This window comes from Petromyzon marinus, chromosome 8, assembly GCF_048934315.1.
Source record: "Petromyzon marinus isolate PM22_M1 ecotype Great Lakes invasive population chromosome 8, UKy_Petmar_22M1.pri1.0, whole genome shotgun sequence".
In the NCBI taxonomy this organism is placed as follows: domain Eukaryota; kingdom Metazoa; phylum Chordata; class Hyperoartia; order Petromyzontiformes; family Petromyzontidae; genus Petromyzon; species Petromyzon marinus.
Genome location: NC_133674.1, coordinates 2,835,093 through 2,862,387, shown reverse-complemented (window position 1 = coordinate 2,862,387; position 27,295 = coordinate 2,835,093). Strand labels below are relative to the sequence as shown.

The 27,295-nt window shown below is 45.1% G+C and overlaps 1 long non-coding RNA gene across 3 annotated transcripts; it reads right to left on the bottom strand.

The window, feature by feature from the left end:
* Nucleotides 1-390: 390 nt before the first annotated feature.
* LOC142924081 (uncharacterized) lies at nucleotides 391-26,313 on the bottom strand. 3 transcript variants are annotated; one of them, XR_012941221.1, is made up of 7 exons: nucleotides 26,166-26,313; nucleotides 15,360-15,451; nucleotides 12,138-12,260; nucleotides 11,123-11,281; nucleotides 8,870-8,960; nucleotides 5,599-8,656; nucleotides 391-1,799 (listed from the first exon to the last, which is right to left on the bottom strand). It is a non-coding gene; the product is annotated as an uncharacterized LOC142924081 (long non-coding RNA). The 3 variants fall into 3 exon arrangements; XR_012941219.1 differs by lacking the exon at nucleotides 8,870-8,960; XR_012941220.1 differs by lacking the exons at nucleotides 8,870-8,960; nucleotides 15,360-15,451.
* Between the last annotated feature and the right edge of the window lie 982 nt (nucleotides 26,314-27,295).

Here is a 27,295-nt window from a genome sequence, read left to right as displayed (position 1 = left end):
GTTTGCATATTCACCACAAGTACCGTGTGTGGTTAATGCAGACTTGATTCATTGCAACAGGTTTCTAATTGGTTGTTTGAACATTTTAACACCACTTCCTGTTTTACTGCCAGAAAGGGTAAAACCTTTTGTTATTTTTCACACTGATTCTGGAAAAAGGTCCCATGATACAGCTTGTTTGGCTGGATGGGGCTAAATGGATGTGTCATAGGCTAGAAGAGAGATGGAATGATGTGGTACAGAAGGATGTGGATGGAGCTAATTGGACTTTGATGACTTGTACCAACAGTGTCAAAATCGGCCTCTGTGGAGGAGGTTTTCATATAAAGTCTTATAACTGTTTTCACAAGATCCCTAATCTCAAGCAAAAAGCCACCAGACACGAACATGTGACACATTTCAATGTTTATTTACCCGATTGCTACTAAGCATGCATCAATTTCCAATTGCAGTCGACAGACACATTATGGTTTGATGTGGAAAATAGACTGTTGCAGAGTGTGAATACAATGTTCAAATATATATATATTTTTGAGAGCAGCTTACAGTCTTTTACATGATGAAGGATCATTGCCATTTATCATCCCGACCAGTAAACCATCTTAACCAATCAAATATGCTATGATTTTTGGAATACCATGAAACACTATTAAAGTGTTCATTTTTGTACATATTTTCATGAAATGTTTCCAATAGATGTTTATATAGTTTTCTTACACGCGTCATGTAGTTCACTATAATAATGGTTTTGATATCACGCCATTTACACAGGAGCGTCTCAGATAAGGGGCGTCTCAGATAAGTGCCATGCAGCACATTTCATGAGGTTATCTAAATTAAATTTTTTGCAGGCTCCTTGTGCAAACCAGTCTTGTTTTCACGTCGTTAGTAAAGCAAAACTCACAAACTCATGGACTGTGTTGACCGGGGGAGGTGAAGATAATCACCAATAACCTTGCCATGGACATACTCTAAGACAACCTCTGTAAAGGACGTTCTCCCTGTGGAACTCATCATCCCTTCTGGATGCCCCGATCATTGCAGTGGTCCCCTAGAAGGCCAATAGACCCCCTCTGAGTACCCCGACTGCTCAACATCCATGGCAATTAATGTATGGGAGATGCGAGTTGATGACCCAGGTCAAAATAAAACAAGAATATAAATGTATCATACGTAGTTTGGACAACAATCACTTTGCTATCATGTATAATCAGGTTGGGCCAAATATTTAGACTGCATTCATTGTCCATTGTGTCAGTTTTGAAAGAATTAAGCAACATTGAAAAATAGCAAGCTCTGTCTTCATCTTCTGCCAATGCCAACATCATGCTCATGTTTGCTTTGCCAGGCCCGTTGACATGTGTGGCAAACCCAAAAGTTAAAAACGCTATTGACAACGCATGTAAAAAAAAGACTTTTCTGATTTGACCCAAAATCCGTGTTCACTTGGAAATCATTTTTGCATTATGGTGCAGTTAAAATATAGTATTCAGCTCATTAAATTAACCTTTAAACATTAACTTTAAATCAGTTTTTGAAAAATATATTTATTGCCTTAATTAATTATTTTGATGTATAGTTCCCATAATATTTATATCCCTGGTCTATAGTATTCTGCTTGTGCAGAAATGTGTAAGAGACTACTGCATGTTCTGGTGAATCCAGTCCATGAACTTGGCGACGGTGCGCTAGACACCTGGCTGGTAAGCCCGTGCACAGCCAACGCCCCAGCTGGCGATTCCAGAAAGGAACCAGCGGCCGTTTGAGTCCTGGCAAACAAAGGGCCCCCCAGAGTATCCCTGCAACAGACACACACGACACCAATGTTAGAAGTTTACTGACTGACAAGGAGGCATGATGGAGCGCTGATTACAATGACCCAGTATAGGAAATGGCATGTCATGATACCAAAGAAGGCATATCAGAAGGTCCAATAAGTAGGTTTAAATGTTCAGTGCAAAGAGCAGTAGAACTGAGAGGCAGGCTTGAAATGTTGTGGGACTGGGATCCTGAATGAGGACTTTGTTGTGGAAGGCCCATTCAGGACATGGCATTAAAACTCCGCTCTCCTCTTACTTAAAAACAAACAAATGTCACAAAGGGTGATTAATGCACTCAGCAGTGACTTATCTGTGTGCTCCAGTTTCCTTCCACATATATACACTCACTAATTGGCTGGCAACATCTGGACATATATAGAAATGCAGGGCAATTGTTGGCGCAGGCTCACCTCCCTTGCAATATTCCAGCTTGGTCTTTGGCTCCTCAGCAATTCTGAGATGCAATTATCATGAACGACGCTATATAAAATGAATCGCTATATATACTTTTAAATAGCTTAGCAAATGTGCTAAATTATCAGTGACAATTTGCTTCATTCGGAAAAGCCACATAGATCAGAAGGCTGGGAATGCGTTCACGTCGTGCTGAACAGAGAGCTGTGCGAGTGACTCGAAGCGTGGCTGCCCCTGTGGCGCCCCAGCTGATGCCCGCATCGCTCGTGCCACTCTCCTGGACCACCGAGTCGTGGAACTACCCGCGGGACCCTGAGTCGATGCGACTCGTGTCATTGAGGGAGTGGCCGCAGGGCAAGTGAATGTCGGGTGCCCACAACTTGATCGGCATTATTTTCTATTGGCAAGCTTTAGGCAACCCTGTGATGAATTTGTATGTTTGTCTATAGGATACATTCATCATAGTAACAGGACTTTTCTTACCAAAATTTGTTCTTAATTATCATGGGAACTCAACACGTTCGTAAATAACAATGACCTTAAAATTAAATAAAAATGGAAAAATGTAGACTTTTGGGCAATGGCCCTTTTTCATTGTACAAATGGGAGACGGACCATTGCCCGAAACGTTGCATATAATGTTGTGTCTATTGAGGCCACAACATTACTGACTAATGTGTTGAGCTTTTTAGTTAATTGTTCTTGGGTACCACTGCCAACGCAGCAACAGCATTGCCAAATAATAATGTATCATCGGGTTAACTTATTAGTACTCCATACTGCTCAGTCTGGGTCAGCGAAGCATTGAACCAGTTCAGATTTTGCTTTCCACTGATACTAGCCATGACTGGTTATCAAACTCATGTGGCTGGCTTCCACAGCAGAGCACGCTGAACAACACTGCCATTGCCGTGAATATTACATGTTTATATTGTTATTATAACATACGATACTTGTTTCCTACCACGTGTGTTGATCTCGATTTAAAGCTTTCGTGACTGCAGGGATTAATCTTCTTGGTTTTTTCGGTAAAGTCACGTAAAAGGGAAATAATAAAATAATAATAAAACATAATAAAATAAAATTATCACGACGTTTTGGCCACAACACAAGCAGCCGTCCTCAGGGGAAGAAACAGAGCTGTCGGAAAGACAGCGCTCCAATGAACACTGCTAAGCTTGGCAGCGTATTTTAAGCTGGATGGGAGGAGCAGAGCGCCTTGACAAAGGAGTTTACATATCAACAGAATAATTTTGCATTGAAGTAGCTATGTTAATGTGAGAGATTAGCAGGATGTTAAAGTCAGAAATTAGCATGTAACTGGGAGATTAGCATAATGTTAATGTGACGAATTAGCATGTAACTGGTCACGGAAGTGGCTATGTTAAAGTCAGAGTTTACATATCAACAGAAGAATTTAGTATACATTGAGGGAAAAAAGTATTTGATCCCCTGCTGATTTTGTACGTTTGCCCACTGACAAAGAAATTATCAGTCTATAATTTTAATGGTAGGTTTTTTTGAACAGTGAGAGACAGAATAACAACAACAAAAATCCAGAAAAACGCATGTCAAAAATGTTATAAATTGATTTGCATTTTAAGAGGGAAATAAGTATTTGACCCCCTCTCAATCAGAAAGATTTCTGGCTCCCAGGTGTCTTTTATACAGGTAACAAGCTGAGATTAGGAGCACACTCTTAAAGGGAGTGCTCCTAATCTCAACTTGTTACCTGTATAAAAGACACCTGTCCACAGATGCAATCAATCAATCAGATTCCAAACTCTCCACCATGGCCAAGACCAAAGAGCTCTCCAAGGAAGTCAGGGACAAGATTGTAGACCTACACAAGGCTGGAATGGGCTACAATACCATTGCCAAGCAGCTTGGTGAGAAGGTGACAACAGTTGGTTTGATTATTCGCAAATGGAAGAAACACAAAAGAACTGTAAATCTCCCTCGGCCTGGGGCTCCATGCAAGATCTCACCTCGTGGAGTTGCAATGATCATGAGAACCGTGAGGAATCAGCCCAGAACTACACGGGAGGATCTTGTCAATGATCTCAAGGCAGCTGGGGCCACAGTCACCAAGAAAACAACTGGTAACACACTACGCCGTGAAGGACTGAAATCCTGCAAAGCCCGCAAGGTCCCCCTGCTCAAGAAAGCACATATACATGCCCGTCTGAAGTTTGCCAATGAACATCTGAATGATTCAACTCGCCGTGTTTGGAGGAGGAATGCTGCCTATGACCCCAAGAACACCATCCCCACCGTCAAACATGGAGGTGGAAACATAATGCTTTGGGGGTGTTTTTCTGCTAAGGGGACAGGACAACTTCACCGCATCAAAGGGACGATGGACAGAGCCATGTACCGTCAAATCTTGGGTGAGAACCTCCTTCTCTCAGCCAGGGCATTGAAAATGGGTCATGGATGGGTATTCCAGCATGACAATGACCCAAAACACACGGCCAAGGCAACAAAGGGGTGGCTCAAGAAGAAGCCCATTAAGGTCCTGGAGTGGCCTAGCCAGTCTCCAGACCTTAATCCCATAGAAAATCTCTGGAGGGAGCTGAAGGTTCGAGTTGCCAAAAGTCAGCCTCAAAACCTTAATGACTTGGAGAAGATCTGCAAAGTAGAGTGGGACAAAATCCCTCCTGAGATGTGTGCAAATCTGGTGGCCAACTACAAGAAACGTCTGACCTCTGTGATTGCCAACAAAGGTTTTGCCACCAAATACTAAGTCATGTTTTGCAGAGGGGTCAAATACTTTTTTCACTCATTAAAATGCAATCAATTTATAACATTTTTGACATGCGTTTTTCCGGATTTTGTTGTTGTTATTCTGTCTCTCACTGTTCACATAAACCTACCATTAAAATTATAGACTGATAATTTCTTTGTCAGTGGGCAAGCATACAAAATCAGCAGGGGATCAAATACTTTTTTGCCTCACTGTATATATAAATAAATAGTGCATATTTAGTGTATCATTGAGTGCATGTTTACGTGCTCTAACCCAAAAATCTCGATTATGGACTCAAAAAACCGCTGGGAGACTTCTCACTCAGACCCGTAGCAAGACGATATCTCCCCAATATTCAAATTGTTCAAATATCCCCCGAACCAGCCCAGGATAAATTTAAAGATCATACTCGGCATTCTGAAGGTCCTCCGTGGCCTGACAATGATCACGTTGCCATGTTTACGCTTCTTACAAATATTTTTGCCCTGTTGAATCGATCACCAAACCCAAGTGACGGTAATGTTACGGTAAAAAAAACTCAGTGGGTGACCTCTGGGCACAGCATGACCTTGCAAACAGACGACCAATCGAGTTAAATAAACATGGGAAACGCACCTCGATGAACAGGCTGACTTCCCTGTGTGTTCGGACAAACTCGCAGGCAAAACGAACATGTCCCGAATGCCCACGTCCTTCAGGAACTGCATCTGGAGGTGTTGGCACACCAATTGCATCACCTAACAAAAGAGGAAAACAGCAGGAACGACGTGAATACATCATCGCCATGCAGCAGTCTACGCCCGTCAATTTCTCACAGCGGTAGTAAGGTCCTTAGGTGTCTGGGAGCACAAGGCAGGTGCAGGTGGGTGAGTCATAATTTCCTTCCCTTACGCCAAAACTTATTTCAGGCTGTGCAAGAGATAATGACACAGGTGAATTGTCACAAAAGCCACTTAGAAATCTGCCATGCTGTTAATGGTTAGTAAACTGAACTCACAGACCAGAGGTCGCTAAATGGGTACACCACAGTTAGCTGATCGGCAAGTCGTGTGTGATGCAGCAAAGTGTGGCTTTCAGCCGGCTCTTCCAACACATCTGGTCAACGTGGAAAAGTAGAATATGGGACCTTCCTGGTGTGGACTAATCAGTTTCAAAGACAATGCATATATTATCAGAGCATGTTTCCATGTTCACCACAAGTACGTGTGGTTAATGCAGACAGGATTCCTTGAATAAGGATTCTGTTTGGTGTTTTAACATCTTGACACCTGTTGTATTGCCAGAAAGGGTAAACCCTATTGTTATATGGAAAAGTAGACCAAATACTCGTAAAGAGTTCGCTCTCATGAAGGTCTTTTCACCAGTGGTGGTGTGACCAAGCAATTGCAGAGCTGCACTTTTATATAAGTCAGGTCAGAGCCAGATACACATTGGAGGATAAACATCCCACAGTGGCTGGGCAATTGTTGTGCAATAATGTCAGGTCAAACTTACTTAGAATATTTACAGGTGCATTTTATTCATGCCGTATATATTAATGCACACATTGTGTAGTAGTATTATTAAACTCACCTTTAATGACGATGACCATAAACATGATTAAGAGTAACTATTAATGAATGTGTGACTGTACGATGTGGACGTAGCAGAGGGGCCCCCCACGGTGGGCGGTGACGCAACGCGCGCAGTGGCCCGCGTCACGTGGTTGACACCTCACGTGCACAGAGCGAGGCAGGCAGAGCCAGAGGGGGGGGGCATTGCCTAGGCGACGCTGGCGTCCTCGCGGTCTACTCCACGGTAAAGCTGCGTGTCACTTGGTGACCCCCCCACCGCCTCTTACTGGACACCTGTGAGTGAGAGCTTGATAGCGCTTCGGATTTCTCCAGGGTCAAAACAGATTTTGATTCCGAGTACAGTGTGCACAGCACCTGTACGACGGGTCCTCGTTTAACGCAGTAGATGCGTTCCTGAAAAGTGCAGCGCTAAGCGAAAATATTTCCCCCGTAATGAATGTCCACGCGCAGTCAGAATTGGGTTACAAATAACTTGGGGGGACGCCGCCGCGTTACCGTCTCGTCTCGCTCAACCGCGCAGCTCAAGAAAGTCGCCTTATGGCGGTGCGCGTTCCCTAAATGAAGGCAACCGCGTTATAGCGTGAACATGCGGGACAGACCCAGTTGTCGTGTGCGGGTCAACTCCATGAGATAAACTTGCTGCCGACTTCATGCGTTGTATACGCCCAGTGCTCAGCCAATTGTTGTGAGCGTCGCTCCTCTGCCCTCTGTTGTTAATGGAGGGAGACTGCACCCAACTGCCAAGTATCATCCTTCGTGAGCCTCTTCAAAACGCTGATCTTGACACCGCTGGAAGCAGCCATTGGCCTTGACCTCACCCCACAACAGTGCAAGTTTAACCGCTCAACATTAAAACACAACGATGGGTCACTTGCACCAATCGCACAGCATCACAGCGTTGACTCTCAGCTGTTGCTTGTGTAGAGGGGGTCAGATTGTCCAGACATTCGGTTGATACTAATAGGGTTTATTTGCCAGTATTGCAGATTATTTGAATTCCATTTGTTTGGGCGTCAGGGTGGTGCAGTGGTCACGCCCGTGCATGGCATCTTCTGAAGGAGTGCCTGGCTTCGCTTTCCTAATTCTGGTCCCTTTCTCTGCAAGGGTTTACTCCCATAGCAAAACAACAACAAAAACATACACTGTAACTGGTACTAGTCAAACATCTGGGATTGTTTTTGTTATGCTGCCTTGCCCAAAATGGCATTTGGTGATAAAAAAATTTGGCAGGAATTGATGCACTAATGCAATTTGAACTCTTATATATTTTTATTTCATGACTTGCTTAGCGTTCATATTCTTGGTTCTTTCCGTAAAGTCACGTAAATAGAAAACAAGAAATAAAATTCAAATTAAATAAAAAAAAATCAATAAAAAAACAAATAAAAAATAAATTGAAAATAATAAAAGCAAAAAACCCAGGACGTTTCAATCGCAACACAAGCGGTCTTTATTTTATTGTTTTTGTTTGGTGTTTACGTGACTTTACCGAAAGAACCAAGAATATGAATTCCTGCAGTCACGAAAGTTAAGTCAAAATTTGCTTCGCGTTCCTTTACTTTGCCCTCCTATCTGTTTGTATTGTTGTTTGTTGTTGTAACTTTCTGACTCGCCCCGACTGGACATCTGTGAAAAAGAGCTTAATAGCTCATCAGATTCGTCCAGCCTAATTAAAGATTCTGATTCGGACATTAACTGACCCAGTTTTCGCGTGGAGATCACGGCCAGGATGTGGAACAAAGGGACCCCCGGTCACACTCACGTGGAATGCCTAGGGCATTGCACAGCATTTAAATGGACTAGTTTTGTGAGATTGAGTGGTGGCTTAGGGAAGGCCTTTATTCAACAATGTATATCATGGCCGATAAGAATTTGTATAGTCATACACCATAGCCCACGATTTCCTGCACCGTTCATTCACTTGAGGAGACTGCGCATGGTGGAGATGGATGACCCTCGGTATCCTGTCCCAAAGTGATTCCAGTGGTTCAGGTAGTGGAAGAGTTGCTAGAGCTTCTGGTTCTTGCCGAAGCCTTGTGACTTTGGGATGAGAGCGTGGTAGGATGAGTGAAGCGTAGAGCTAAAGCTCCTGGAACATCCTGTACCCAAACAACACCAAACATTCAAAATCTTACAATGCTGCTGTTCCAGCACGAACAACATAACAATGAACAACATATTCTTAGTTTTTTCGGTAAAGTCACGTTGAAGAGAAACAACAAAATAATAAAATATATATAAAACAATAAAAAATTATCACGACGTTTCGACCATAACTCAAACGGTCGTCTTCAGAACAAAATTCTACTCACCTGGTATCGACAATCAAGGGTATTTCCCTGTCCCCAGACGACCTGCTTGTCAGTTTTGATGTAGTTTCCTTATTCACCAAGGTTCCTGTACCTGACACCATTGCAATCATTGAAGACTTAGTTCATCAAGGACTAAACACTGAGGTACCCCCCCTGGTGAGACATTGTTTAACCAATACATACTGCACTTGGAATGGAACTTTCTACAAACAAACTGAGGGCACCCCAATGGGCTCCCCCCTTTCTCCAGTTATAGCTAACATTTTCATGGAGAAATTTGAGACTGACGCCATCCAGACTGCCACTCTGCGCCCAACCTTATGGAAGAGGTACGTGGATGACACTTTTGTCATCTGGCCACATGGCCGGCCTGCTCTAGACCAATTCTTCGACCACATCAATTCCATACACCCAGCCATCAGATTTACCATGGAAGTCGAAATAGATGGCAAGATACCTTTTTTGGATGTCCTAATTAAAAAGAGACCTGATGGTTCAATGAGCCACTCTGTCTACAGGAAAGCTACCCATACGGATGCTTATCTGAAACCGGATTCCCACCACCATCCATCACAGAAGAATTCTCTCATCAAGACTCTGTATCATAGAGCCCAATGCATATCCGACCAGGAACACACAAGCAGTGAACTCAAGCACGTACACCAAGCTCTTAGGGCTAATGGTTACTCCGACTATACAATCCGCAAAGCTATCACTCAAACCATGAAGAAGAACCCTCTTGAGGAGCCTTTCAAAACCATCACTTTACCCTACATTGCTGGGATCACAAAAAAAGATCTCCAAAATCTTGAATAAACACAAGATCCAGGTCCATTTCAACACATTACATAAAATCCGTGATCTGGTTCCGTCTGTAAAAGATGTGATTCCGGACATACAATACCCTGGTGTCTACAAACTAAGTTGCCTCTGTGGTAGTAGTTACATTGGAGAAACCAAACGCCATGTCTCGGACCGCATTCGTGAACACAAAGCAGACCTTAAACACGGTAGGACCAACACCTCGGCCGTGGCAGATCATTGTTATAATTCAGTAGGCTCACATGACATTGACTTTTCCAAGACAGAGGTTCTTTGTAAGCCATCTGGCTTCCATGAGAGATTCGTTCATGAGGCTATCCACATATACAAGCACAGAGACAATTTCAACCGAGAAGATGGATTCTATCTTAGCAATCATTGGAAAGATTTGATAAACCATTTCAGGTCTTAATTGATTGTTCACGCTTACAGTGGCTTTCAGACAGCATACATTATACAAAATTTCGTCTCCCCCCTCCACTTTTCAGAATATAGATGGACTAGTCCTGGGTAAACTGCCAAATCGTTGCGCGTGGCGCTAACGGTTTTTATAAATAAATAAATGCGCCGTTTAAAAATTAATTTATGCGAACCAACACACCTGAAGACGACCGTTTGAGTTATGGTCGAAACGTCGTGAGAATTTTTAGTTGTTATATATATTTTATTATTTTGTTGTTTCTCTTCAACGTGACTTTACCGAAAAAACTAAGAATATGAATTACTGCAGTCACGAAAGCTTTAAAATCAAAATGAACATTTTCACAAATTCAACGTAATGCAGGTAATTGAGTGGCTCGAGGTTAATTTCAATGTCAGAGCACCGAGCCAATGCCATTGAGGTCCTCCGTTCAAAATTCAGTGAGCCATCTATCAACAAACGTTCCTGCGAATTGAGGGCAGGAATGCTGTGGTCTCAACTTGGTCACCAATGGCTGCTCAGTAAGCATAATGTCAAATGTGTTTTTGTTCACTGAAGCATATCCCAGCTCTGAGGGTTTGAATTCCATTTGACGTGTAATGAATTATCTTCAGCTTGGATTCCTGGTAAAGCACATCAGTGGCAACTTGTCTCTGAACCAGGGGTTCCTTGTTCGATAAACTGAGTTTCTGGAACATTCAAGCATCCTCAAGCGCCGTGGATAAATAAGAGTTTTATCGTTCCACTATTGTTTTGTGCACCGTATCAGCTTTAACAGGATTTGCCCAAAAAGCCTTAGCAAGGAAGGATGAGTCTTTGTAAGTTAGCAAATATAGAGAATGGAGACCTCAGCATGTAGAGATCTCAACCACAACTCTACCTGGTCTCTGTTATTTATTTAATGAGCCAGCCCTTGCCACAGAGGTTATACGAATGAACCTTGCATGCCACAGACAGGGCAGTGAACGGCAGTTGCTGCTATTGTTTTGGTTGTTTGTAGCTTTTTTTACCCAGCGATGGCAAGCTCGTACTCCGAGTGCCTATAGAAGGAGGCTGGGTCAAAGATCACGGGCCCTTCATGAATCTCTGCAGCGTTCCCAGTCCATAGGTCACCGTGGAGCAGTGCCGGAACCACCTCTACATCCCGGAAAAAAATCCCCCAACCGAAGCTGCACACCACGCAAAAAACAACACCACTTTATTCATGATAACGTTGTTTTCGAGTTAGATCGCATAAATTTACATGCGTCGTACACCCACCTCCAATTGCCATTAGGCAATTGCCAGAGGCCAGAACGCTTCTGGCAATTGCTTGATGATGCTGGGTGTAATCACCAGCGAAAGGTCGTACTCGTTTGAAAATGTTCTGCGTTTCCTCTCTAACACACCAGAGTGCCGAAGCAATAACATAAATGGCACGTTCTGTTCATGTCAGAAACATTACTAATGGGCTGTGTTGGGTGGATGTGGGTGTACGACGCATTTACACTGACACGATCTAAGCCAAAAAAAACTTTATCATGAATAATATTGGTCGCGAAAGCCTGCGTGTGAAACACCACTTTACCTTTAAAGTCACCTCGAAAACCCACTGCGATCAAATGGGTTTCCCATATGGCTGTGCACATGATGAGCTACACTGCTACATGTATTAACTCTTTCCTGCTCCGAGATGACTGCAAGTTGCGGGGTGCATCCCGTTCACCGCTGAATCTCGTGTACGTCATCGGAACGTAATAGGAAGTAAATATTAAAAAACTTTATTAGTACCGAGGATCCCACAAGGCCGTGCGGGAAGGTGTGTAGCACAGTTTGGTACCAGCTATAACAGAGTGCTGTCCTGTCGCTACGGTGCTCTGTGGCGAGTACAATGTCTTTAAAAACAACGGCGCTATTCCTCTCTAAATAAAATTACCGCTGAACCGCTTGCGCGTCCCGAGATTCGGTGAACGAGACCCATCCTGAAATGAGCAGTCGTCTCGGAACAGGAAAGGGTTAAGGGCGAGAGTGAAACAGCTTACGAACCTGAAGCCGAGACCAGAGCTCGCGGGTTTCCCGTTCACCGTAGTCCTTCTCTATCATGTCCAGCTGAAGCTGCAGTCGCTGCCGTGAGAAGAACGTCACCCAGTTCTCCTGCCACTCATTCAGCTGGTGGCATAAATATAGTTTTATTACGGACATTTAGAAACATAAGCAAATAATACCTACTTTATTTGGCCAATCCTTGACCTAAAACAGGGATATTCACTCATTTTCGGAGGGGGGCCACTTTCGCGAATAAGACATTATCAGTGAAAGAGCCACCTCACATTTAAAACCATTGGGGGGTTTGACAGCATGATGGGGTGTTTTCACTTGTGTGTATTGTCGGGGACTGCACGTCAGGGGTCGCAGTAAAAAGGACACCAGGGACTGCCACCGGCCCGCGGGCCTTGCAATGAAGAACACGGACTTAAGATGTCACCCAGCAACGTTGAAATTTACGTACAAATGGCTGGGTAATTCTTAAGACATAATTCGACACTCATGTTATGTACCGATTATCATGCTGTAGTCTTTGAACATCTCATTTCAGCCACCAATTGATATCCTCATAAAAAATACAACAGCATTGATCCTAATGATAGGTTCTGCACTTAATTCCCACACCTCCGTTTAGCACGGTTGGCTATGTACGGTGGAAAGGAAGTTCAACATACATTCATACAAGTCTGTCAAACCTGGCTGAGTGTAATTGGTAATTAGCGAAAACATAACTGATTATGTGAACACTGGTTATGCAAGATCGATCTCTGAGGGAACTTGAGTGACATCTGGTGATGTCAGTTGTAACTGTGTGCCCTGTTATCAATGGTACAACTGTGTGCAATGGAAGAAAATATATGCATTTTTTTAATCAAATATATTGTTTTATAAATTTGTGTACTTATGCAAGATAAAATGTACGCCAATCTAGTTCTTTTTAAAATGTAACCTTAAACCAATGTTACCATCATCAGTGGTTAATAGACTATTACACAAAGGACTCTCATATTTCTACGATGTAATACTAATTAGACTGACATCTGAACAACAGCTGATTTCACCGCTCCATGATAAAACTAATTTAATCAAGTAAACATTATTGCCGTTCCTATAAAACTTTGCTCACCCAGGCTGTCCTTCAACAAAAGGGTACATTAAATCTAAAATATAGTTTTTCTGGGTTAGATCGCATAAAAATAAATGAGCCGTTAAACCCACCACCACCTAACAGCCAATTAGTAAGGTTGTCACGTAAACGGAACATGCCAATCCGCTACTTGTACAGCAAACAGAAGTGTTGGAGAGAAAATCCACAACATTTACAATCTGAGTATGACGTTTCGCCAGTAATTACAACTATCATCATTAGGTGGACAGCCAAATTCGTAGAGAAATCCACCTGTTTCATTCCTTGGAGGGATAGATGTGATTACGTCACTTGTGAGCCCTTCACGAATTGGAATGTTCTGTTTATGTGACAAACCTTACGAATTGGCTGTGTCGGTGGTGGCGGGTTTAACGACAAATTTATATTTCAACGATCTAACCCAAAAAAAACGATATTATGGATGATATTGGCCGCGAAAGCCTACGTGTTAAACGGGTATATTAAAATTTAAATGGGCTACAACCAGTTTCATGACTTTAAAGCGGAGATCACATGTGGGATGTAACCACAGCATATAGCCGTATGAATCCCACATACTCTACATCCTCCTGCCCAGGGTCCATACCTGTTGGGAGAAATTCAAGACTGAAATTTTTATCAAAATCTGTAAAGCACATGAGAACCTTAATTTAGCAGTCTCAAACTGACTGGGACCCCTGTCGTGACGGAGCAGCTGAACATTGCACAAAATCATCAACCCATATACAGATATATACCAAGGGTGACCAACTTTCCTGACCCTACCAGCAGCATACCATAATCTTCAGATGGCCGCGGGAGCCACAAGAGATAAAGATTGGCCATACAGAAGTTGACTCGTGTCGACTGGCTGTGGAATTTTGAGTTTAGAAATCTCAGTGCCCTGGGAGTACTCATGGCCTGCCTCCGATACCAGATTGTTCTCACTTCATATAAAGTTAAATTGAAGAGTTACAAATTAGCAGCGCCTCTGCAAAGCCACACTTGAACTGCCCAGGAGCCACATGCAGATGCCGAGCGATGGTCTGGCCAACCATGGTATTTTCTGTACATTATAGACTTGTAAATCTAGCGTATATAAAAAAATTAGCTGAAAACATTTATTTGAGCATTTACTCTATTGCCCTTTAATGAATGAATAGCAAAACTACATGAACTCTCTCCTAAAGCCTTCTTTTGGCTAGCAGACCTTGACATTTATCTCCTGAACATATTGCGATTATATTCTTGGTTCTTTCGGCAAAGTCACGTAGAAGGGAAATAATACAAATAAAACATAATATAATAAAATTCTCACGACATTTCGGCCACAACGCAAGCAGCCGTCCTCAGGTGAAGAAACAGAGCTGTCGGAAAGACAGCGTCTTAATGAACACTGCCCAGTGTTCACTGCCCAGTGTTCATTAAGACGCTGTCTTTCCGACAGCTCTGTTTCTTCATCTGAGGACGTCTGCTTGCGTTGTGGCCGAAACTTCGTGAAAATTTTATTATATAATGTTTTATTTGTATTATTTTATTATTTCCCTTCCACGTGACTTTACCGAAAGAACCAAGAATATGAATTCCTGCAGTCACGAAAGCTTTAAATCGAAAAATATTGCGATTAGCAAAAATATAAAGGGACGCAATGTTGAATTCTCTAAGTCTCCTTTGCAGAAGAGTTTGCCCTGATGGACTTTCATATATTACCCAACATAATTCATATAAAAGTACATTGCACACACATGAACAATACAGTTCCCTTCATCACAAAGATGGCTAAAACAAAGAGATGTGATTAGGTGTGGAAAATCATGACCGCTGGCTCACTGGTTGTGTTCATGTATGAAATAATGACAGCATGTGTGTATCTCATTCACTAGCTCAATCGCTTGATTTTTACGATTAATAAACAGCTGTATGAAATGTGTGTTTGTTTACACACAAATCGCCTGTTTACACATATTCATTAGATCCGATTAGCATGCCTACTCTCAGTGCGAAGGAATGTCAACATAATACATAGTTGACATGATGCTAGGGTTGGATCGGTGGGCCTAGTTTTCCACATGTTTTACATTTTCATGATTCAATACCGATAGTTTTCTCTTCCTTGTGAAGCCTCTCTCCAATCTTCCTGTTGTGAAGGTGCATTTCAGCCAGATGCTGCCCCAACAAGCCTGAGCCCCTGTCAGAGTGTACAACACAATAGACCTGTCAAAGAAAACATTAACTTTATCATGTCAACAAACCCCAAGTAATAATTCATATGCAAACTAAACTACATCATATTTGTCCAGGTGGTCTGTGGCCGAGAACCTCGTTTGAAAATACAAATATATCAGTTCACATTCTGGTTTGGGTGACTCAAAACAATATTCTTCTGGGGTTTATACAATGAGTGTTACTTCCTGGGAAGTCAATCCTATGTAGACTATAAATGACACCATTTTTTATTTTACCAGAGCTATTTTTCAGAACCGACCTGGCCACAAATGATAGCCTAACGAAGTGGCTTATCACATGGAAATTTATAGCAGCCAAATGCTCAAAATACTCATGTTTCTAAATGTGCAGGGAAAAACTGGAGAAACTGGAGAAAACCCTGCACGACCACGGGGAAAACATGCAAACTTCAAATATACAGCAGGCGTCAAGGTCGGGATTGAACCTACGAAGTTCAATATACCAGGCGAGGTAGTTAACATCTCCTAGCCACCATGGCGCCCCATTCTCTGACTTATCCACCCACCCACCCACTCGTAAAGCCACCCACCCACTCACTCACCCTGCCACGTACTGAATCTCTAAACCAACAACTCAACCACCCACCCACTCATCCAACCTCTCACTTGCTAAACCAGCCACTCACCAACCCACCGACCCACTCATCCACCTATTCACTTTAAATAGTTCAACTACAATTGACTTAATTTAAATTCACCAGGTAAGGCCCACTGAGCTATACAGATCCTTGTCGGAAACGATGTGGCATACAAATGATAGCTCAAAGAAGTGGCTTATCACGTGGACATTTATAGCAGCCAAAGCCTCTAAATATATATTTCTAAATATGCATGAAAAACTCGGAGGTCCCAGAGAAAAATCCATGCAACCACAGGGAGAACATGCAAACTCCAAATATACAGGCGTCACGATCCGGATCGAACCCACGATGTCCTATACAAATGGCGAGGGAGTTAACATTCCGCTACCCTGGCGCTCCACTCTGACTCAGCCTCCCACCCACCCACTCGCCTCCCACCCACCCACTCAAACACCCAGCCAAGCACTCATGAACCCAATCACCCTGGCACCCACTCAATCGCGAAACCCACTCACTCATCAACACACCCAGCCACTCACTTAACCACTTACCTACGAACCCACCTGCATACCCCCCACTCACTAACTCAACGACCCACTCACTCAACACTCCACTAACCCACCCACTCACCTATTCATGCCCCAAATCACACACTGACCCATTCACCCACTTAATCTATACCTCATGCACTCACCCACCCACCTGCGCAGCAGCCACTTATCTACTCACCCACCCACTCATCCTGCCACCTACTCAACCTCTAACCCACCCACGCACCGAACTACCCACCTACCCAATCACCCATCCAATAAACTACAACTAAACTATTTTGTATTTTACCAGGTAATCCCCACAGAGCTATATAAAACATTTTAGAAGTGATCTGGTTACAACTGATACGTGAACGAAGTGGCTTATCAAGCTGACATTTAGTGCAACCAAATCTTCTAAACAAATCTTGACTCTAAATGCGGAGGGATAAATCTGGAGGACCCGGAGAAAGATCCACGAGGACACAGGCAAAACATTAAAACTCATAATATACAAGCAGCAGGGTCAGAATCGAATACACGATTTCCTGTATACTCAGTGAGGTAGTTAATATCTCACCATAGTGGCACCCCGCTCTCTGACCCACTCACCCAATTACACACTAACTCACCCACTCAACCTCCCACATTAACTTACCCACCCACCAGTCACTCCCCCATTCACCCAACCACCCCCTCACTCACCCAACCACGCACCAACTCACCTACCCACTAACTCACCCACCCATCTTCTCCCGCACTCAGCCAGCCACCCGCTCAATCACGTGCCGACTAACTTACTCACACACTCACCGACCAATACACCCATTCACCCACTCATTTCCCACCCACAATCTCACTACCCAAGCCAACCACCCAGCCCCTCACTCACTCACTTATTCAATCACTCACTACCCCACACACTCACCCAACCACTTGCTCACTTACCCATACGCTAACCCAACCACTCACTCACCGACTCACCCACCCACTAACTCATCAAAATTAATTCTCAACCACTCACCCAACCACCCACGCAATCTCATACCCACTAACTCACTCACCTACCCATTTATGCACTCACGCACCCACTTACTCCCTCACTCACTCACTCACGCACCCACCAACCAACCCACCTACCCATCTCTTCACTCACTCACCCACCCACACAGTCAATCACTCACCTACATACCTACCCACTAATACTCACCCACTCATCCAACAACGAACTCACCAACCCACCCGCCGACTCACTCACTCAGGTACTAACCCACTCAACTTATAGCCCACACACTAACCACCTAACCACCTACCCACACACTCACTCACTCATCCACCCACCCAAACATCCACTCACCCACCCACTAATTCACCCACCCACTCACTCCCTCATCCATCCACTCACCTACTCGCCCATCCACTCACTTACTCAATGAGCCACTCACCTTCTCACCCAGTACTTACACATCAACTAACCCTGCCACCCACTCAATTTCTAACCCACCCACTCACCCAACCAGCTGCCCACTCCCTCAGCCACTCACCTACTTACCCACCCCACTTACACATCCACTTACCCTGCAATCCACTCAATTTCTAATCCCCCACTCACCCAACCACCCGCCCACTCATCTACTCACCCATTACCACGGAATTATTCACCCACCCATCAGTCAACCACCCAATAATTCAACCACTCACAAACTAAATCACCTATTAATTAAACCACCCACTACCTCAACCACCCACTAACTTAACCACCGAGCCACTCACCCACTCAGCAAGCCACCCACTACTATATCTCTAACCCAATATCTCACTCACCCACCGCCCACTCACCTACACACGTATGCACTCACACACCGCTCACTCACCTACACACTAAATTATGTTTATTTTACCAGGTTAGGTCCAATGAGCTACATAGCTCGTTTTCAAAACAACCTTCACCACAAATAAACCGACCATTAAAATTATAGACTGATCATTTCTTTGTCAGTGGGCAAACGTACAAAATCAGCAGAGGATCAAATACTTTTTTCCCTCACTGTACATTGCGGGGGTCACAAAAATATCTCCAAAATCCTGAATAAACACAAGATCCAGGTCCGATTCAACACAGTACAAAAATCCGTGATCTGGTTCCATCTGTAAAGGATGTGGTTCCAGACATACAGTACCCGGGCGTTTACAAACTAAAGTGCCTCTGTGGTAGCAGCTACATTGGAGAAACCATACGACATATATCGGACCCCATCCGCGAACATAAAGCAGACTTGAAACACGGTAGGACGAACTCCTCTGCCGTGGCAGATCACTGTTATAATTCAGTGGGCTCACATGACATTGACTTCTCCAAGACAGAGGTTTTTTGCAAGCCAACCGGCTACCATGAGAGATTCGTTCATGAGGCCATCCACATATACAAGCACAGAGACAATTTCAACCGAAAAGATGGATTCTGGCTTAGTAACCATTGGAAAGATGTTTTAAACCATTTCGGTTCTTAATTGATTGTATTTGATGGTGATTTTCAGACCGCAGACCTTTCGCTGGCACTGCCTCTTAATACTTCACACACCACGGTCAATGGTATGGTTTACAACATGTAGTATAATAATTAATAGTATAACATTGTAATGTTTAACATAACTCATAAGGCAATATATAGCATCGTAATTGCATAATGAATATACATCAGTGTGGTATATAGTAGTGTAATATCACAAGTCTAATAGTTTATAATCTAAAGTATAGGGTAGTGTAAAGTAATGCATTGTATAATTCAAAAGTGGAATTTGTCTATGATATGATGTTATACCATGTAAATTTTGATTTAAAGCTTTCGTGACTGCAGTAATTCATATTCTTAGTTTTTTCGGTAAAGTCACGTTGAAGAGAAACAACAAAATAATAAAATATATATAAAACAATAAAAAATTCTCACGACGTTTCGACCATAACTCAAACGGTCATCTTGAGGTGTGTTGGTTTGCATAAATGTATTTTTAAACGGCGCATTTATTTATATATATATATAAAAAGACGTTAGCGTCACGCGCAGCGATTTGGCAGTTTACCCAGGACTAGTCCATCTATATTTTGAAAAGAGGAGGGGGGAGATGAAATTTTATAATGTATGCTGTCTGAAAGCCAATGTAAGCGTGAACAATCAATTAAGAACTGAAATGGTTTATCAAATCTTTCCAATGATTGCTAAGATAGAATCCATCTTCTCGGTTGAAATTGTCTCTGTGCTTGTATATGTGGATAGCCTCATGAACGAATCTCTCATGGAAGCCAGATGGCTTACAAAGAACCTCTGTCTTGGAAAAGTCAATGGCATGTGAGCCTACTGAATTAGAACAATGATCTGCTACGGCCGAGGTGTTGGTCCTACCGTGTTTAAGGTCTGCTTTGTGTTCACGAATGCGGTCCGAGACATGGCGTTTGGTTTCTCCAATGTAACTACTACCACAGAGGCAACTTAGTTTGTAGACACCAGGGTATTGTATGTAAAAGATGTGATTCCGGACATACCCAGCCACTCACCTACTCACTCACCCTGCCACCCACTCCATTTCTAACCCACACACTCACCCAACCACCTCCAACTCCCTCAGCCACTCACCGACTCACCAAATTACCCACTACCCAAATAACTAATCATCCACCCACCCATCACTCAACCAAACAATAATAAAGCCACCCAATAATTAAACTACCCATTAACTCAACCACCCACTAACTCAACCAGGTTTATTTTACCAGGTAAGGCCCACTGAGCTATAAATATTGTTTTCAGAAGCACCATCGCCAAAAATTATAGCTCAAAAAAGTGGCTTATCATGTATACATTTATAGCAACCAACTCCTCTAAATACATGTTTCCAAATGTGGAGGGAAATATACAGGCATTAGGGTCAGGATCGAACCCACAACCTTCTGTATGCGAGGCGAGGTAGTTAACATATCGCCACTGTGGCCCCCCACTATATGACTCTCCCACCCACTAACCCACACAGTCACCCACTCACTTAAACACCCACCGTCACATGTATCCAGGCACTGACTCACCCAGCCACTCAGTACCCATAAACCCACCCAGGCACTCACCCATGCACTTGCCCACTCACCCACCCACCTAATTATGCACACACTAAACTAAATTTAAAAAAAAAAAATTTACCAGGTCAAGCCCACAGCAAAATAGATATTTTTCAGAAGCCACGTGACCACAAATAACAGTTCAATGAAGTGGCTTTTCACGTAGAAGCTAAATTCTACAAATGCATGTGTCTAAATGCAGCAGGACAACCCGGAGAACTCTGATTAAATGTCACGCTACCACAGGAACAACATGCACACTCCAAATTTCCAGGCGTCAGGGTCGGGATTGAACTCACAACCTCCTGCATAAAATACGAGGAAGTTAACATCTCGCCACAATGGCACTCCACTATCTGACGTAGCCACCCACTCACCCACCCACTCACAACAAACCCACTCAACCCTGACAACTACTCAATCTCTAACCCACCAACCCAAGCACACAACAACCCACCTACCCATTCACCAACCCAGCCAATAAACTAAACTAATTTTATTTTACCAGGTAAGGCTCACAGAGCTATATACTGTACATCGTTTTCAGTAGTGACCTGGTTACAAATGATAGGCCAACGAAGTGGCTTATCACGTAGACATTTATTGCAGCCAAATCCTATAAATGCATGTTGATTTTATATGCGGAGGGAAAACCCGGAGGACATGGAGAAAAATCCATGCGACCAAGGGGAGAACGTGCAAACTCCAAATATGCAGGCAGAAGGGTCGAGATCGAAACCACAACCTCCTGTTTTCCAGGTGAAGTGGTTCGCATCTCACCACAATGGCGCTCCATTCTCCGACTCTCCCATCCATGAACCCACACACCCACCCACTCAAATACCCACCCATTAACTCAACAACCCATGAACTCATCCACCTACTAACTCAACCAGCCACTTACTCAACCAGCTACTTACTCAACCACCCACAAACTCAACCACCGAGCCACTCACACACTCACCAAGCCACTCTCTCAACCTCTAACTCACACTTATGCATCCAGCTACTCACCCATCCACTCATCCACCCACCCACACACCAACCCACTCACCCACGCACCCAGCCAATCATAAAAAAAAAACACTGAACTAAAATTATTTTTTTTTCCAGGTAAGGCCCACAGCTATATAAATCTTTATCAGAAGCAATCTGCCCACAAATAACAGCTCAATGAAGTGGCTTTTCACATAGAACGTTATAGCAGCCAATTTCTATAAATGCATGTTTCTAAATACGGAGGGACAACCCGGAGAATCCGGAGAAAATTCCACCCGACCATGGGGAGAAGATGCAAACTCCAAATGTATACAGGCTTTAGGGTTGGGGGGAACCTACGAACTCCAATATACCAAGCGAGGGAGTTAACATCTCGCCACTGTGGCGCCTCATTATCTGACTCACCCACCAACTCAACTACTAAAGCCACCCACACACTCACTCACCCACTCACAAACCCACTCATTCACTAACCCACTGACTCATCAACACACCAAGCCACTCACTCAAGAACTTACTTATGCACCCACCTACACACCCACTCACTCTAAATATACAGACGTCAGGGTCGGGATCGAACCCATGACCTCGTTTATAAAAGACGAGGCAGTTAACATCTCGCCACCATGGCACTCCACTCTCCGACTCAGCCACCTACTCAACCACCCACTCACAAACCCACCCACTGGATCTCAAACACACTCACTCACCAATTTACCCACCCACTCACCCTGACACCCACTCAATCTCCAACTGACCCACCGACGCACTCAAAATCCCACCTACCCACTCAACCATCCAATAAACTGAAACTAAACAATTTTTTTTTATTTTACCAGGTAAGGCCCACAGAGGTATATCAAGTGACCTGGTTACAAATAATAGGTCGACGAAGTGGCTTATCACGTAAACATTTATTGCATTCAAATCCTTTAAACGCATGTTGATTTGAAATGCGGAGGGAAAACCCGGCTATTTTAATGCACACAATGGACCAGAAGGACAAGCGCAAAGGGTTCACATAATGTGCATGCATAATGTACGTTGACTCATTAATCTCCCCCCCCTCCCCACTTTGCATCAAGAGCGCCAAAGTGTGGTCACCACATCTATGCCTCTTTATAAGGAACGAAACAGACTAACTTCTCCGCAAATCTGGCTGTCGCCTGATGAAGCTAGTTGTAATTACTGGCGAAAAGTTGTACTCAGATTGTAAATGTTGTGGCTTGACTCTCCAACACACCGGTGTGCTGTATTAGTTACAAATTGGAATGTTCTGATTACGTGACAACCCTTACTAGTTGGCTGTGTCGGGTGGTGGTGGGTTTTAACGACACATTTATATATTTACGCGATCTAACCCAAAAAAACCCCTATTATGGATATTGGTCGCGAAAGCCTACGTGTAAAACAAACCCCAAGGAATCAAAAAAATCGACGCGACCACGGAAGAAGATGAAAACTCCAAATATACAGGCTTCAGGGTCGGGATCGAATTGATTACATCCTGTATTCTGGGCGAGGGTGTTAACATCTCGCCACTGCGGCGCCTCATTATCTGACTCACCCACCCGCTCAACTACTAAAGCCACCCACACACTCACTCACCCACTCACAAACCCACTCACCCTGCCACCCACCCACTCATACAAATCGGGCATCAATACCGTTGCTTTGAATGATCTGTGAAACGCAGAATATTGCAGATAAAATCGGACATTTTGAGCTTGCTGCCGGATCGATTGAGTGGAATCAATACAATTAGTCTCGATTCACGATCAACAAAGACCATATATAGGAAAATCTCTGATCGGTGATTTTGATTGCATCATATTGCAGCGCCCCTTTGATGATGTTATAAAGCACTTGCCCCAACAGTCTGTTAAAGGCTACACGGGGGATCTTTGTGTGCGAGTAGCTCACAGATCCTTGAGAGATCTGGACACTGTCCGATCATCAGCGAGCTCCTCCGGCAGGCAAGGCTGAGTTGGCTGTTGTCTGTGCATTAAGAGGTGTTAAATATCCCACGCAGAGGAGTCTGCTTACAGAACAGATAAGAGGTTCTTCACGTACCGTGCCCCGTGTCACCTGAACGTTAAATGGGGCCCCGGTAATTCAGTGTCCACCGCTGAATCATCTTTCACCATCACCACTCGTCCATGAAGGCCAATGCGACGAGGCCATAGATAGACGGCGCGTTATAACGGAGGGGGGGGGGCCAGGAGAAACGTCTAACTACGTGACATCACAACACCCTGCACACAACTGTAGTGGCAGATTAGGGTGCGCATCGTTAACGAATATGTGGTGTAAGTGGTTGAGAGTAGATGGGCGGGCACGCCATGGGCTGGAGTGAAGGTGGACTGATGCGGTACGGGAGGATGTGGAGCTGAGTGGGCTTTGCCGACGACTGGTACCAGCGGTGTCGGGATCGGCCTCTGCGAGGGAGGCTCGTGAAGGACGCTTTTACTGGGCAGTTGGAGACAGTCGCCCTCCATCAACAACAGAGGAGTGACGCTCACAACAACGAGCGGAACACCGGATGATAAATATGCAGCAATTTGGCACAGTACAGGGAACAGGTGGTGCATCTGCCAGTCATCTCAGTCAGCCAACCCATGGCACCTGGGTCTGTTCCAGGACCTCCGGTCAGCGAGCCTTCGACACTTCACGTGGCTTCAAAGTGCACCTGGCCTGGCACAGGCGCCGTGGTGATGTCACTGTCACTTATTGGCGAATGGCGACGGTCGATAACGCAGCGGTGGTTGCGAGAAATGACATTTGGGGGGGGGGGGGGGGGGCGCCAAACCTGACCAGCTGTAAACCTCACGTCGCCTCGCAGCCACACAGTGGCAACAGGGAGTTCTGGATGGGTGCAAGGGGTTGGTAATCCCCCTCCACCTTCAACTAAATAACCACACACGCGAGCCCTTGGGTCTCTCTGTGAGTCGATGGATCTGTGTGTGGTGAGTCTATGGGTTTCTGTGAGAGTCCGTGGGTCTCTGTGTGGTGAGTTTATGTGTCTCCGTTTTATGAGTCTATAGGGCTCTGTGCGAGTCTGTTTGATTCGGTGGTTCTCTATGTGATGAGTCTATGCGTTTTTGTATGACTCTATGGGTCTCTATGTGGTGATTCTATGGGTCTGTTTGGTGAGTCTATGGGTCTCTCTCTGAGTCTATGGGTCTCTGTGGTGAGTCTATGGGTCTCTGTGTGAGTATGGGTACGATTGAGTCTATGGGTATCTATCTGGTGAGTCTATGTCTCTGTTTGGTGAGTCTATAGGACTCTGTGCGAGTCTGTGGATCTGTTTGAGTCTGTGGCTCTCTGTCTGATGAGTCTATGGGTCTCTGTGGTGAGTCTATGGTTCTCTGTGCAAGTCTGAGGGTATGTGCGTGGTGAGTGTATAGGTCTATGTGTGATGACTCTGGGTCTCTATGTGATGGATATCTGTGGTGCACATATCCTGGCACAAGCGCCGTGGTGTCGTCACCACCACTAAGTGGAGAATGCTCCTACTCCTGCTCCTGCTTGTTTTTGTGCTCGGGAAGGAGAGAGAAAACTAGACTAAGGTCCACTGAGCTAAACATCTCTTCTTCAGAAGCGACTTGGCACCAATGACAGCTCAACGAAGTGGCTCATCATCACAGTCACGAAAGTTTTAAGTCAAAACTTTAAACGAATGTTTCTAAATGTGGAGGGAAAAACCAGAGGACCCGGAGAAAAAGTCCACACGACCACGGGGAGAGACAGAGACACGCAAACTCCAAATATACAGCAGGCATCAGGGTCGGGGTCGAACCCACAACCTCCTGTACACCAGGCGAGGTAGTTAGGGGGGAAAGCAGAGACAGCGAGATAGAGGAGAATTAGTCAAACTCACACTCAGTATTACTAACCATGATACACTCACCATGATACTCACCATCATACTCACGCATTCACCATCATACTCACACACAAGCCCACACACATCAACAGTCGCCATTCACCACTACGTGGCGGTGATGTCCCCACAATAACTCAGGTGCCAAGGTTTGACGGCTGTGCCAGGCTAAGTGCAGGAGGAGGCCACGGGCCAGACTCAGGTGCCATGGGTTGACTGCTCTGCCTGGCTAGGTACAAGAGGAGTGCTAGACCCTGGTGCTATGGGTTAACTCGTGTGCCACCACCTGCACAACCACCACAATAACAACCACACAACAATAACCACGACCAACAACTGTAACCACAACTATAATTTAACCACAATTATAATTCCCATCAGCCACACGGCCCTCTGGGAGTGCCTCTCAACAGCAGCAGCAGCAGGGCCGAGCTCTGCTTGAAGCAGCGCCGTGAACTCAGCAGAACGTGACGGCTGTGGGCCAGGCGCCTCCTCTGTCTCCCCCCACCGCCGCCGCCGCCACTGCTGATGTGTGCACACCGCGCGAGGTTCTCACCTTCAGGCTGAGTCGACGTAGAGGAGGCCCAGCGAGCCGCCGCTTCAGAAGCTTTCGCGAGCCACTGACGGTGGCCGTGAGCGGGAATCCAAATCAGCCGCTCGCCACCCACAATCCACAGCGCGCGCCGCCTCCACTCGGCCCCGGCCTAAGCGGAAGTAGCAGCGGGGGAGGGGGGCGGGGCATGGGGGGTGAGGGGGCGGGTCACGAGGGGGGGGGCAGGGGGGGCAAGGGGGGGGTGAGGGGGAGCATAGAGGGGGTTCGTTAGGTGGAGAAAAAGGGGGGGCATGGGGGGTTGTGAGGGGGCATGGGGGGTTGTGAGGGGGCATGGGGGGTTGCGAATGTGGAGGGGCGGGGGGGGAAGGGGGGTCACGAGGAGGAGCAGGAGGGGCAGGGGGGTAGCGAGGGGGAGGGAAATGGCGGACCATGGGGCGTGGTCGCGAGGGGGGGCAGGGAGGGAGGAGCTCAGGTGTGAGGGGGAGGAGCTCATGGCTATGACGTCACGGGGGCGTGGTTACCTTGGACCATCCCCGCGCCTCGCGCCACGTGCTTCCGACTGGCAGTTTGGCCGTTAGAGAGACGCGGACCGACCCCAGAGCAGGAGTGGAACCGAGCTGTGGGTGAGTGGTGGCGGTGGTGGTGTGAGTCTCTCTGTGTGAGTCTGTGTGTGTGTGAGGCTTTCTATATGAGTCTGTGTGTGTGTGACTCTCTGTGTGTGTGTCTCTCTGTGTGAGTCTGTGTGTGTGTGAGTCTCTCTGTGTGAGTCTGTGTGTGTGAATCTGTGTGTGTGTGACTCTCTGCATGTGTGCGAGTTTCTGTGTGAGTCTGTGTGTGTGTGTGAGACTCTCTGTGTGTGTATGACTCTCTGTGTGAGTCTCTGTGTGTGTGACTCTCTGTGTGACTCTCTGTATGTGTGAGTCTGTGTGTGTGTGACTCTCTGTATGTGTGAGTCTCTGTGTGTGTGTGTGAGTCTCTGTGTCTGTGTGTGTGTGAGTCTCTGTGTGTGTGTGAGTCTCTGTGTGAGTCTGTGTGTGTGTGAGTCTGTATGTGTGCGAGTCTCTGTGTGAGTCTGTGTGTGTGAGTCTGTGTGAGTCTCTGTGTGTGTGAGTCTCTACGTTTGCGAGTCTCTG